This window comes from Phaseolus vulgaris, chromosome 11, assembly GCF_051622355.1.
Source record: "Phaseolus vulgaris cultivar YP4 chromosome 11, ASM5162235v1, whole genome shotgun sequence".
NCBI lineage: Eukaryota > Viridiplantae > Streptophyta > Magnoliopsida > Fabales > Fabaceae > Phaseolus > Phaseolus vulgaris.
The window spans coordinates 8,242,169-8,254,704 of record NC_143508.1 but is presented as its reverse complement, the minus strand read 5'-3'; positions in this window follow the sequence as shown (position 1 = coordinate 8,254,704).

Here is a 12,536-nt window from a genome sequence, read left to right as displayed (position 1 = left end):
TTCAAGGAGACTTGAACAAATATTCTATCAACACTATAATTAAGATATATCTGATTGATTTTTAAAAAAAAACTTTTTAGGTAACTAAAGTTCTAACTTTTTTGTTCCTTTTCTAAATAAATAGATCTTATATTACGAAGCAACCGACCATTCTATTTTTATCTTTTAGGATAATATATATTTTATCATACTCTTATTTAATTATTAAGTATGCAAACTAAGCCCAAATTATCACCAACGAAAGTATTTTTCTCACTATAATTGCCATCATAATTCCAATTAAATTAAGCTTCCAATTAAATTAAGCTACATGTGCCAATAAAAGATTCATTAAATTTAAGAGAGAGAAATAAAATGCATTTTAGCAGCAGCTTAAGGTTCTACAGGGCTAAGGACTTCATATTCTTAGAATAGCAAATTAATATATAAGCATCAAACTCATTAACACATTCTTAACCCCTTTTCAAATTAATTTACGAAATAAAAGTGATAAAATTTATATATTATGTTTTATGATTTTCAATATGTTTCCACCACTAGGAAAAATGTGTTCAAAAAAATGGTTACATATTTTAGTTGAGTAGAAGTAGTGGGAAACATGAAGCAAGAAGCAAGAAGAGATTTGAAAAATAAATTAAAGAAATGTTAAGTCAAACATATATTTGAGTGTGAAATAAGTATGTTTTTTTGAAGCTTAATCACAATATATTAAGAAACATTGTAGGATTAGGACATATTCCTCATTAAGGAAAGGGAAATAAATATATAGAACCCACCAAATGCAAATGCAAAAAATTTAGGAATCAAAAAAGGTAAAAAGTCTATCTTCCTCCTAGCAAGCTAGTTTACCTAATTAGATGTAGGAATTGCTGAATTATCAAAATATGATGTTACCACCTTCTACTATTTTAACTCTTATATTTACTTTAGTTTTTCTGTAAACATTTATGTCTTATTCATCTAAATGAGATGAATTAGGATTGTGGGACCATGTAAAAAATAGAGTTTGTTTTGTTTTTTCTAAATTTGAATGTGTACTTCAAGACTAAAATCACATGGAATATTACCAAAACTAACAAGGTCAAAACAAATGTAAAACTAAAAAAACAAAGAGAAAATGAGAAGAATAGTGATAAAAAAAAGATGTTGATTAATGTGTCATAAGATTCAAATTTTCAGTCTTGGTAGTATGTAAAGTTTGTCTCCTTAACAAAGATTAGTAAATAATTTGTAATTATTACATCATCATAAAAAAATAAAATCATTTTATTTGTAGCTTTTAAAATAAAAATAACATATTATAAATTAGGTGAAGGATATTAGAGAGAGTGATAGAGACTAACCCACACTACACTAGTGGAATTAATCCTCCAACTCCACTTTAACTCTTTAACACAACACTTCACACCTCACTCACTCACTCACATAACCTTTTCAACCACTCATCTCATCATAACATATACAACTTAACCTAATTGGTTGGAGCTAAAACACTACATATATACATAACATTATCATCTTATTTATTTTATTTTTTATATATGCACAACTTATCATTGTTTTTTCTCATGTTGTGTTAAAGATAAACTTTTGGGTCACTATTAATTAATATAAGTATCGATATATTTGTTGTTCTTTAGATTATATATACATATACATAATTTGTGTTCTGTAATCAAATTAAAATATTCCTAAAATGTCACATATTTACTTGTTATTTTTTTATCGATAAATAAAATCATAACATTATCATCAGAATCTACACTCTTTTTTCTTTGGTCAGCACTGAACATGAAAACGAAAGTTTTCATATTACTTCACCATGCTCTCCAAGATAGTGACATGTCCCAACAATACTACTTTATTTTTCTAGTTCCCAAATTCTCACTTCACTTCATTTTCTGCTTTTAGAAAATACTTGTTCTTTTTAGGAGACAAGTATAATCTTTATAGATCATAAACTATTTTTCTTCAGAATATTTATAGTTTCAGTTTTAGACGACTAATTAAACTAAAATAATCTCATCATTTCGATTGACATTAATTCCATTTTTATATTAAATTATTTTTTACACAAATTATGTAATTGTTATTTTATGATATTATTTGTTAAGTTTTGCATACGGGGTTGACAAATAATATAAAAGAAAAGACGATTAAAGAAATTGTATTGGTGAGTACTGGATGAGCTAATAATTTGGTTTCGATGACAAACCGACCACTTTAATACGTATTAAAGGTGCTCAATAAATGATAACAATGACGAATATGGAAATTCTCAATAAATCATGATCATTTCGACTCAAATTCGGATAACACTCCTAAAAAATCAATCAACACTAAGTTAGTAGAAGATATTGATTTATTACAAATATTCTCCAAATACACCAACATACCTCCCTATAAATCAGGGATCATGCTAGGAATTTAGCTACTGATTCGGTCCATTACAACAAAGGTCTATGACTAAAAACTATAAATAAACCTTTTAAAGAGGTGTAAGGTACGCTTCAATCAGTTTCACTATACACTATTAACACATAGTATTTACTTGATCATCAGGGTACATTTTTTATGTCAATCCCGATCGAACACCAGTAATTAAGGAGAGAGAAAACTTACAGTAAAAAACAAGGAGACATATTATATAGACTCACTTTTTTTTATATAATTACAAAAACATATTACAGCTTTGAACATTTGAGAAAAATATGTGTTTTGGGATACACTTTTTAAGTTAAAAGAGTTGCATTTTAAAAATGAGAATTGTAATTATTAGCTTCTAAATGATGAAAATATCGCTTATAACTGAATCCATATAAAAAAAATTATATCAATTCTAATTTAAAATTTTAAAGACAATAAATGTGTGATTTCAATACTTCAACACTTTTTCACAGTACATAACTTTCAATTCCTACCAAACACTCCACATTCAATTCAAAACTTTAAAATAATAAATTAGAATAATATTTCTTATATATTATTCATGTCTCTAGTTTCCATTCAATACATACGTCTAACTTTATAGTTAAATTTCTTATGTATATTATTTATACATGTATGTATTTTGAATCTGATGGAGGAAAAATCTATCAACAAAACAACAAAATACTGATTACATCTTACTATTTTTCATTATGATAATAGTGAGCAGACCTTATAGAAATTAATAATAACGAAGAGACAATACAAGCAGTGACAAACATGCACTATATAACACACCAAATATTTTATTTTTGAGACTAGAAATGAAGTAAATATATATATATATATATATATATATATATATATATATGATAGGTAGGTACTAGTTGTGTAGGGGCAAGTACAATGGAAGCACCTTGGCATTGCTTATATCCAAAGTCAAATATCAAATAGCACACAGAAAAGAAAAGAAAAGTGTTAAACCTAACACTCACTCAACCTCTTCACCAAAAAGACAGTGGTTCGTTGCAACAAAGAGTTCCACCATCACCATTTTACTCTACAACAAACAAACTATAATTCGTATTAAAAAAAATTGTTTATATTAAAAAGTGAATTTTAAATCTAAAGTAAAAAATTAATATATCTTTCTAGTATTTTGTCAATGTATTTTAGGTTTTGATGACTTTGTAATTTTTTTTACAAGAGTTAGAATATCCTAAAATATTTTTATATTATATTTTTTTTATTAAATTAATTTATAAGATTTGTAGTTACACAAGAAAATCATCAAATAGAAACTAATTTTTAGAGACCAAAATAATTAGTTGCAATAATTAAATTAGATACCATTTTAGAAACTAAAAAAAATGGTTTCTAAATTAATTTCTATTATTGTTAAATAGTTTCTAAATTGGTATCTAATTAGCTACCAATGTTTTAACTACCAATTATTTATATTCTAAATTTGATAGAAAAACTTTGGTTGCTAATTAGATACCAATTTAGAAATCAAAAATTTATTTAGTCTCTAATTTAGACATTATAACAACTAATTATTTTTTGTCTTGAAGGTTCTTATATCTAATATATGAATTTTTTTATATCTAATTAACATAGAATTTTAAATACGAAATTTGTTTTGATTTAATAATTCCACTGAATGATAGTTTATTAGAGTACAACTGGTACTATCCTGTCATTTGTACAAAATTATTGACACATAATGTTGAAATGTTTGAGTTGTAAGATTGTTGTTTGTGTTTGAAAAGGGTTTTATCTAATGATAGCTGTGAACTCAAAATTACGTGAATAATTAATGAGAACACAATAATGTTATCGGTTGTCAGAGAAGGTTGCGAAGCAAGCAACCGGCTTTGACGGCAAAATTCTAATTTACTTCACACATATATAAATAAAGGACTTACTTCTAAAGAATGTTGCAACATCCTAACAACACTCTCACACAAATTGCAAAATTAAATAACCAAATACATATATAAATTATTATATATATTCTTTTAAAGGAGTTACTTCTAAGGTATTGTCCCCTTTTACCTCTTACCAACAATTTTAGAAAAATACATATATAAGAAAACGGATAGATTTTGAAAGTGCTGTTTTCAATGCGACTTCTAATTATACTTTAAAACACGATTTTGCATTTTCAATTTTCAAAAAGAAGATGGTTTGTAGATTAAAATATGATTTCTCTTTTAAGAAAAATAAATCTCACTTCAAAAGTAATTTCAGTTTACTTTTTTTTACATTTTAAAAAACCTTTGCCTTTTTTAAAATTATGTTTTAAAACACATCATATAATATTCATTTTTTATTAGAATTTGTATTTTAAAATAATTATCGATTTCAAAAATACTAAAAATATATAATTTATTTGTTATGTAATATTGATGTGTTATATATTATACATAAGCAAAATACAATCTACTTGCAATTATAATTGCTTGAGAGTGTCATAAAGAACTTTAAACTTTCAAATACGATTGAGTATATATTAATATTCCTGATCGATAAAAAAAAATTGTCAACGATATTAAACTTTAAAGTTTTGTTATGTAACTATTATTTTTTATTAGGAAAAAAATTATATTTTTTTATCAATAAAAAAATAAAATAATAAGGAATATTTCAAGGATACTCTAATTTTTATACCACAAATCCTAACAATATCATCTACTTCTACATGTCCAACTTAATAAAACATAAAAAATAAATAACTCCTCAAGCACAACCTGCAAATCTAATATTTCATAAGGATATTAAATAGACATTCAAACTTTGCTTTGCATTCCAAATAAAAAGTTTTAAACAAAATAATAAAAAAAAACAAAAGCTCAAACCACAAACGGATCCTCAAACCACTTCCACCTTTGAATTCCAACAAGACTCATTTCTTCAAAATGATTCTTCTCTCCTAGTAGATCAACCAAGGAACTTTGACATTGCAAACAATGCACATAATTTCCGCTCTAAAACAATTAACAATATTTTGCAATTAATAAATTGAAGAAAATAACTCCTTGCAACCAACAAAACACAAACCAAGATCCTCCCACATTCAACAACCCACAAGAAGAAAAACAAACCACGATCTTATTTACAACAAGTCAAATAATACTATTACATAAGGCACAACAGAAAACACAACTCAATTACTTTCTAATGTATCTCATACATTCTAAGGGTTCCAAGCATCAATCTGAATAAGGAAAACAATTACATGTTCTTTTGTCAGTAACCACGACCAAACTTTCATTTGTGCAATAGTGAAAAGTTGCACATGATCGACTTTATCATTGTTAAAAATACAATCATTCCTATGTTTACAAATCTCCCCAATTATTGTTATCCAAATACTCCCCCAAATTCTATTGCTCGTAGAATTCAAAAAAGGAAATTAGTTATGCATAAAATGTGATTTCACATCATAATGATTAACCGTCGACACCCCCAACCAATTATAACACATCTGTTGAACATAGGCTTTGATGTCTCCAAATCCAAGAAGATTGCTTGAAGACTTTGTTGTTGCTTGTGTATGTGAGTTTTGTGTAGTTTGAATTTGTAAATTCACTCATAGATTTGATCCAAGGTTGCTTGATTCAAGTTCTTTTGAAAAAAAATGTTTTATAAAAAAAGTGGGAAATCAACCTGTTGAATTGCCGTTTCTACCGGTTGTTTTACACTTCGTGTTTTTGAAAAAAAAAATTGAAAAACTTGACTTTGTTGTCAAACCAATTCAACCGGTTGTTTCGAAAATTCAACTGATTGATTTTTTGAAATCCTTAACAAAATTGTTTTTAACAACTGTTTGGAGTATAAATAAGTAGTTATATGCTCCTGGTTGTTAAGATTTCAAATTAACACTTTCAAATTAGTTTTTCAAGATTGCTTCAAGCTTTGGATACTTTCTAAGAGTAGAATAGGATAGGATTGTTAAAAAAAGATAATGTTTTCATTGAAAAACCTTGGTCCCAATGGACTTCTGCTACCAAATTTAGGATCTAAATAATTGGTTGGTAGCTAATTAGATACCAATTTATAAATTATTTATCAATAATGGAAACTAATTTAGAAATCAATAATTTTTTTAGTCTCTAAAATAGTATCTAATTTAGTCATTATAGCAACTGTAACAGCGTGCCCTTTTTTTAAAACCATCAGAAACATTCTTCTTCACACCACAGTACCATTTTTCTTCTTTCTCTCTCTCTCTCTCCAATTCTCTTCTCTCCCTCTCTCTTAATTTCTCTCCCAATCTTCATCTATTTTAGAATCTGATCATACCACGCTGTAGCAGAGGAGTTAAGGAACATTTCTACCCGATCAGATTTTCAAACAGAGTAAGTTCATTTTTACTCTAAATATCCTTTGTTCTCTGTTTTTCCTTAGGATTTAGTCATCAATCTTGGTGGGGTCAGTTGAGAAGTTTAATCCTCTCAACTTATTCTATTATATACTGAATTTTTGTTCTGTTTGGATAATTTGCATTAGGCCCGTAAATCTTGAAGCTTATCCAAACGGTGGGGAATAAAATTATAAAAGTTGTTTGGAAAGCAAGCAATTGAGGTAAGGGAAGCTAAATTTAATTTTTTATAGCACCCTAGGATAGAAGATCTGAATGCGGAAGGGACGTGGTCCCAATATTCAATTTTTCTTGCAGGGATGTTGTGTGTTATATATATTGGGTTGTTTGTTTATATATTATTTAAATTTGTAAAAATATTATATTTTGATGGTTTAATATTTAAGTGTTATTTTTTTATTTTAATTACGTTTTTGAATGTTGTGGATCGTGTTTGGAATGATATTGTATGACGGGATGGTATGGAATTGAATTCATACATTTGGGATAATGTATGGACTGATGTTTGTTGTGTATTAAGTATTGATGCCTATGTGGTAACAGAGATCTCCGAGCTTCACTGATGATCTAAGTCACATAGACTAAGATATCAGGTGGTGAGAAGCTGATGGGGGAGTTCATGCACACCGTGACATATGAGATGCACGGCTTGGGTTGTATTGAACTTACCCTGATCCTTTCTGTTGGATTTGTTGGTAATCTTTGGATCAGGTGTTAGTCTCTGGTAGGACTTACTTAATACGGGTCTTCCGGACGATGTTGTTTGTTGAATATTTTGGATGTGTAGATCCATGTGAGATCTATGTGATTGTTTTATTGTTGAGATTTGAAGAAGATTGAATAATTTGAGAAATTGATCATGTAACTTGATTTTCTCTTTTGATTTAATTGTGTATATTATAAAATTCTATTTTCACTAGCTTACCCTTGCTTTTCTTGTTGTGTTTGAATTGCGATGACTGTACTACGTACATGAGCAGATGATCTTACAGGTGTCTGAGGATCAGAAGAGTTTTAGGGCGTTGATTATGAAACTTATATTGTAAATATTTGTATTTCTATATGTCCTAATCATGTATTAGGAATGTTTTGAAAAACTTTATACTTGTATAGAAATAAGTAGAACTTGTATTGTAATAGTTAGATGTATTTTCCGGGGTGTTACAGCAACTAATTATTTTTTATATCTAAAATTGGTTTCTATTCAATGATTTTCTAGTAGTGACATCTCTAAACATATTGGACATTGGAACTAATCAAAATATGAAATAGTACTTTCAAGGTTTTATACCTCATCCATGCCCACACTTTTAGTTATGCCATACAAAATATTTCTTCACCATCTATTTTTCCCTACTTAAAGATCTTGTTTCTTTAGTTCTAAATCTCCCATATAATTGATACCCAAAGTCCATTCCACACCTTGTTTTGCTTTTGCATTAAGTTCAGATAAAATTGTTGGAAGTGGTTGGGTTACAATGTCTTACCAAGCACACTTTCACCCACTTGTTGCACATGTTCCAAATATTGCATGTTGTTTTATAGTAAAAAGAATATATGTGTGATTGTTTCGTCTTTAGTAGAGGGAAGTATCTTTATACTCCAAAATGAGATGAACAAATGTGGATGTTCCTTATCATAATTCTATTGACATGAACTATATGCATACTTCACTGTATAAGTTTCCTTCTCATCTAATTTCCATACCTAGGTGTCCTTTACAAGTCTTTTGCAAAATTTCCATTATGGCCATATAGAACTCATGATCTAGGTTAGTTTCCTAGGCAAATGTATCTCTCCTCCAAGTTAAAGTCCATTTCCAATGGGTTTCATTCCACACACCCAGTTCCTTTATTGTTTTTCCTACAATTAGTTAAATAGTGTTCTCGTTCGGGGATGGGGCCTAAAGAACTATTGAGAGGATTGACATTCTCCCTTCCTGTCGGTCGGTCGTGCTACTCTTCAACTTCCTTCCTTGCTCGTCCTTCACCTTTCCTTTCTAACCTCACTCTCGGTCGCCTTGCAAACACCGAATGGGGGGTACTGCAGAAGGCACTCCGACGCTCAAGTCAGCAAAAGGGTTCGACACTCAGTTGTCAGAGTATTGTCGATAATGACGTACCTGTTTCTTGAAATATGCACTATTTATATTACTTGTGATGAGCTTTCCTTATTGGGCCAGGTTAAGGAGTTGGGCCACGTTTAGGGCTACATTACCTAGCTTTTAATTGCGGATTAGCTTCGCTGACCTTGGTTGACGTAATAAGACTTATACGGTTGGCCCACTAGGAGTGGACCTCAGGTCGATTGAGCCAGCGATGGGATGAGGCATGTCGTTATTCGTTCAGTCCATACCAGTACAAATAGCATAGAATCTAGGAAACCACTTACATGGAGAATCATCTCTAGTCCACTTATCCTCCCAAAATTTAATGATTGTACCTTCTCCTACTAACCATACTACACTATTATCAAAGCAATTGTCTAACTTTCCTTCCTTATACACTTGACATATGTCAGTCCATCATTACACTATAAGAAAATCACTAAATATAAATCAATCTTAGAGACAAAAATAATTACTTGTTATATTGACTGAATTATATATTATTTTAGAGACTAAAAAAATTATTAGTATCTAAATTATTTCTATTATTTATAAATAGTTTCTAAATTAGTGTCTAATTAGCTACTAAGGTTTTAGCTACCAACTTTGTAATCTAAATAATTGGCAATGAAAACCTTAGTAACTAATTAGATACCAATTTAAAAACTATCAATTTAGATGCTAATAATTTTTCTAATTTTTAAAATAATATCTAATTTAATTAATATAACAACTAATTTTTTTTATATCTAATAATTTTTTAATAGTATCACTATTAGTTTTTTCCTATGATTCTCGTTTACTACGTAAACTTTGTTCCTCTATAGTTATCTTATATGTTTTAAATAAAATTGTCTCTTATAGAAGATATATGTGAATTATAAAAAAAAACATTATTTAGTATATTTCAATGTTATGCATTACAAGTTGTAATGAGTTTTTTTCTCTCGTGAAATTGAATGAAAGAAGAAAATACTGAAATAATATAACTTCAAAAAAATTTACACTCCTAATAAATGATAAAGTAGGTTAATCCAATTTATTTAGGTTTGTAAGAAATAAATCAGATTGATCTATTAGCTCAAATTCTACCAAAGAGTATTGGTTATTAAAATTTCTTATACTTTTAATAGAAGTGGTATAAAGAGTCAATTCAACCTATTTAAGATTGGATTAACCATTGTAGCTAGTGTAAATTATATATAATAAAAAAAGTGAACTCGTGAAGGACTCATTGGCCCGTTAAATTTAATTTTTTTAATTTAAATTTAAAATATATAGTTATATACACATTGAAAACACATATATTCTTTAATAGGTCAATTAATATATCTAATGTTTAGATGAAATAATTATTAATTTTACATGTTAAATTACTAAAGTTATAATAAATAATTCAAACTTAATTTATAAATATTCATAATTTAAAATACAATTTTATTACATGCTTAAAAGATTTAAATAACTCAATAAAATAATTTAATTGGTTAAATTATAGCTATTTTTAATTTAAATTATAATAAAATAATTTTAATATATGATATAGAAATTAAAAAAAAAATTGGTTAGTCGAGTCCGTTTACGGGCTAGCGGGCCTATCGATCTTATCAACTACTCCTTTAAGTACTAATTAATAATTACACTCTTACTAAATAGATTATAACTATTACTACTCTTACAATTTAATAATTTATATTTACTTATAGATAACCTATTTTCTCATTACATGATTTTTTTTCTTTTTTCAGTATTTTTTTACAACATTATATTTTCTATTAAATTTAAGAAACATATAATTTAACATGTTTTATATTTTTAGTCATGTATAATTTAATTCTATCTTGCAATTTACACGAGTGGCATACTAATTTACCTTGTAAAAGTAATCAAATTAAATTAGTAATTTAATTTCACTAATATTTGCAATATGTTAACTTTTTCCATCAAACATAAATATGGCAACTTATTGTACACTACAAGAAAATCATGAGATAAAAACTCTAATTTTTAGAGACAAAAAATAATTAGTTATTATAGTGACTAAATTAAATATCATTTTAGAGACTAAAAAATTAATATCTAAATAATTGGTAGCAAATATCTTCGTTGCTAATTAGATACTCATTTAAAAAGCATTTATCAATAATAGAAACTAAATTAAAAATTAATTTTTTTTAGTTAGTTATTATAGTGACTAAATTAAATATCATTTTAGAGACTAAAAAATTAATATCTAAATAATTGGTAGCAAAAATCTTCGTTGCTAATTAGATACTCATTTAAAAACTATTTATCAATAATAGAAACTAATTTAAAAATAAATTTTTTTTAGTCTTTAAAATAGTTTCTAAATTAGTCACTCAACTAATTATTTTTTTTATCTAAAAATTAATTTCTATTTCGTAATTTTGGTGTAGTGGTAGATATTCAACTCAGTTTGAAATATAAAAGGATAAGAATTCATAAACCAGTAAAAGCTCATTTGAAAACTCGTCATCAACCACCATCACAATTAACTACTAATGAAATTGATCTCTCTCACTTATTAAATTGGAAGAAACTGTAACAGTTAAAAACACAAGAAACCAACCACTTATAATACTCCTTTCTTTATGTATAAACAACTAAATATCATTGTAAGTTCATTTACTCATTTCATATTATCTTTACTGAAGTGTATTATGAATCACATATGATTTAGATTATACAGAAGATGAAATGAAAGCAGAAAATGGAGATTGAAATGAGGCACTGAAGAAGGTTGAAAGCAATGAAATGAGTGAATAAATGATGAGGATGTTACGTTGTATGGTAGTGGGAGTTAACTTAATGGAGTGGAAGTCACAAAAGTGGAGAGTGAAGTGAAGTGAAGACAAGGCAAGTCATGACTCACTGCCAACTCCTTAATTCACTTCCTTCTACGCCTTACTGTTGTTACTGTTACTGTCACTCTCACTGTTAGGTTTACTCTTTATGGTGATTTTGTTTTGCTTCACTCTTTAACCCCATGCATGCATGCTTACCTTCTCACAAACCTTTTTTTCCAACACAACATCAATATAAATCTGACTTTAACATGCAAACTACTGATAGTCAATGCCCATAACCAAACCAAACCAAACCAACCACTAATTTATTACAGACAAAAAAGATTGCTAAAGACAAATTGCCAAACTAGTTGCCTCCTTCTTAAGGTGCAAGCCCTTGTGTACTTAATTATAGTTAGATACTTTTGTTTCATCACTATAATCTACATGTAAGAATAAGCGATAACACAAATGTTAATTAATGAGGCTGCAAAACGGCCACATGGCATGCTCATGTTCCTACTTCCTTATGGATCCATTCATTAAATTTAAGTGAAAGATGCACTTTAAGAAAGTTAAGATTAGTAGAGAAATATGTGGCTAAACTAATTTTGAAAATTTTGAACTTTAATAGGCTGTTTTTTGGAACAAAATAGATGAAACACAATCAGTTAAACTGAACAGCAATTACTAAAATAGAGGAAATTTGTTTGGGGTTGATATCAAATCTTGTGACTCAATCTTCTTTTTGTGGAACCTTCTCTATATTTTGGTGATCTGAAATGTCTTAGCAACATGGTCTTTCCCA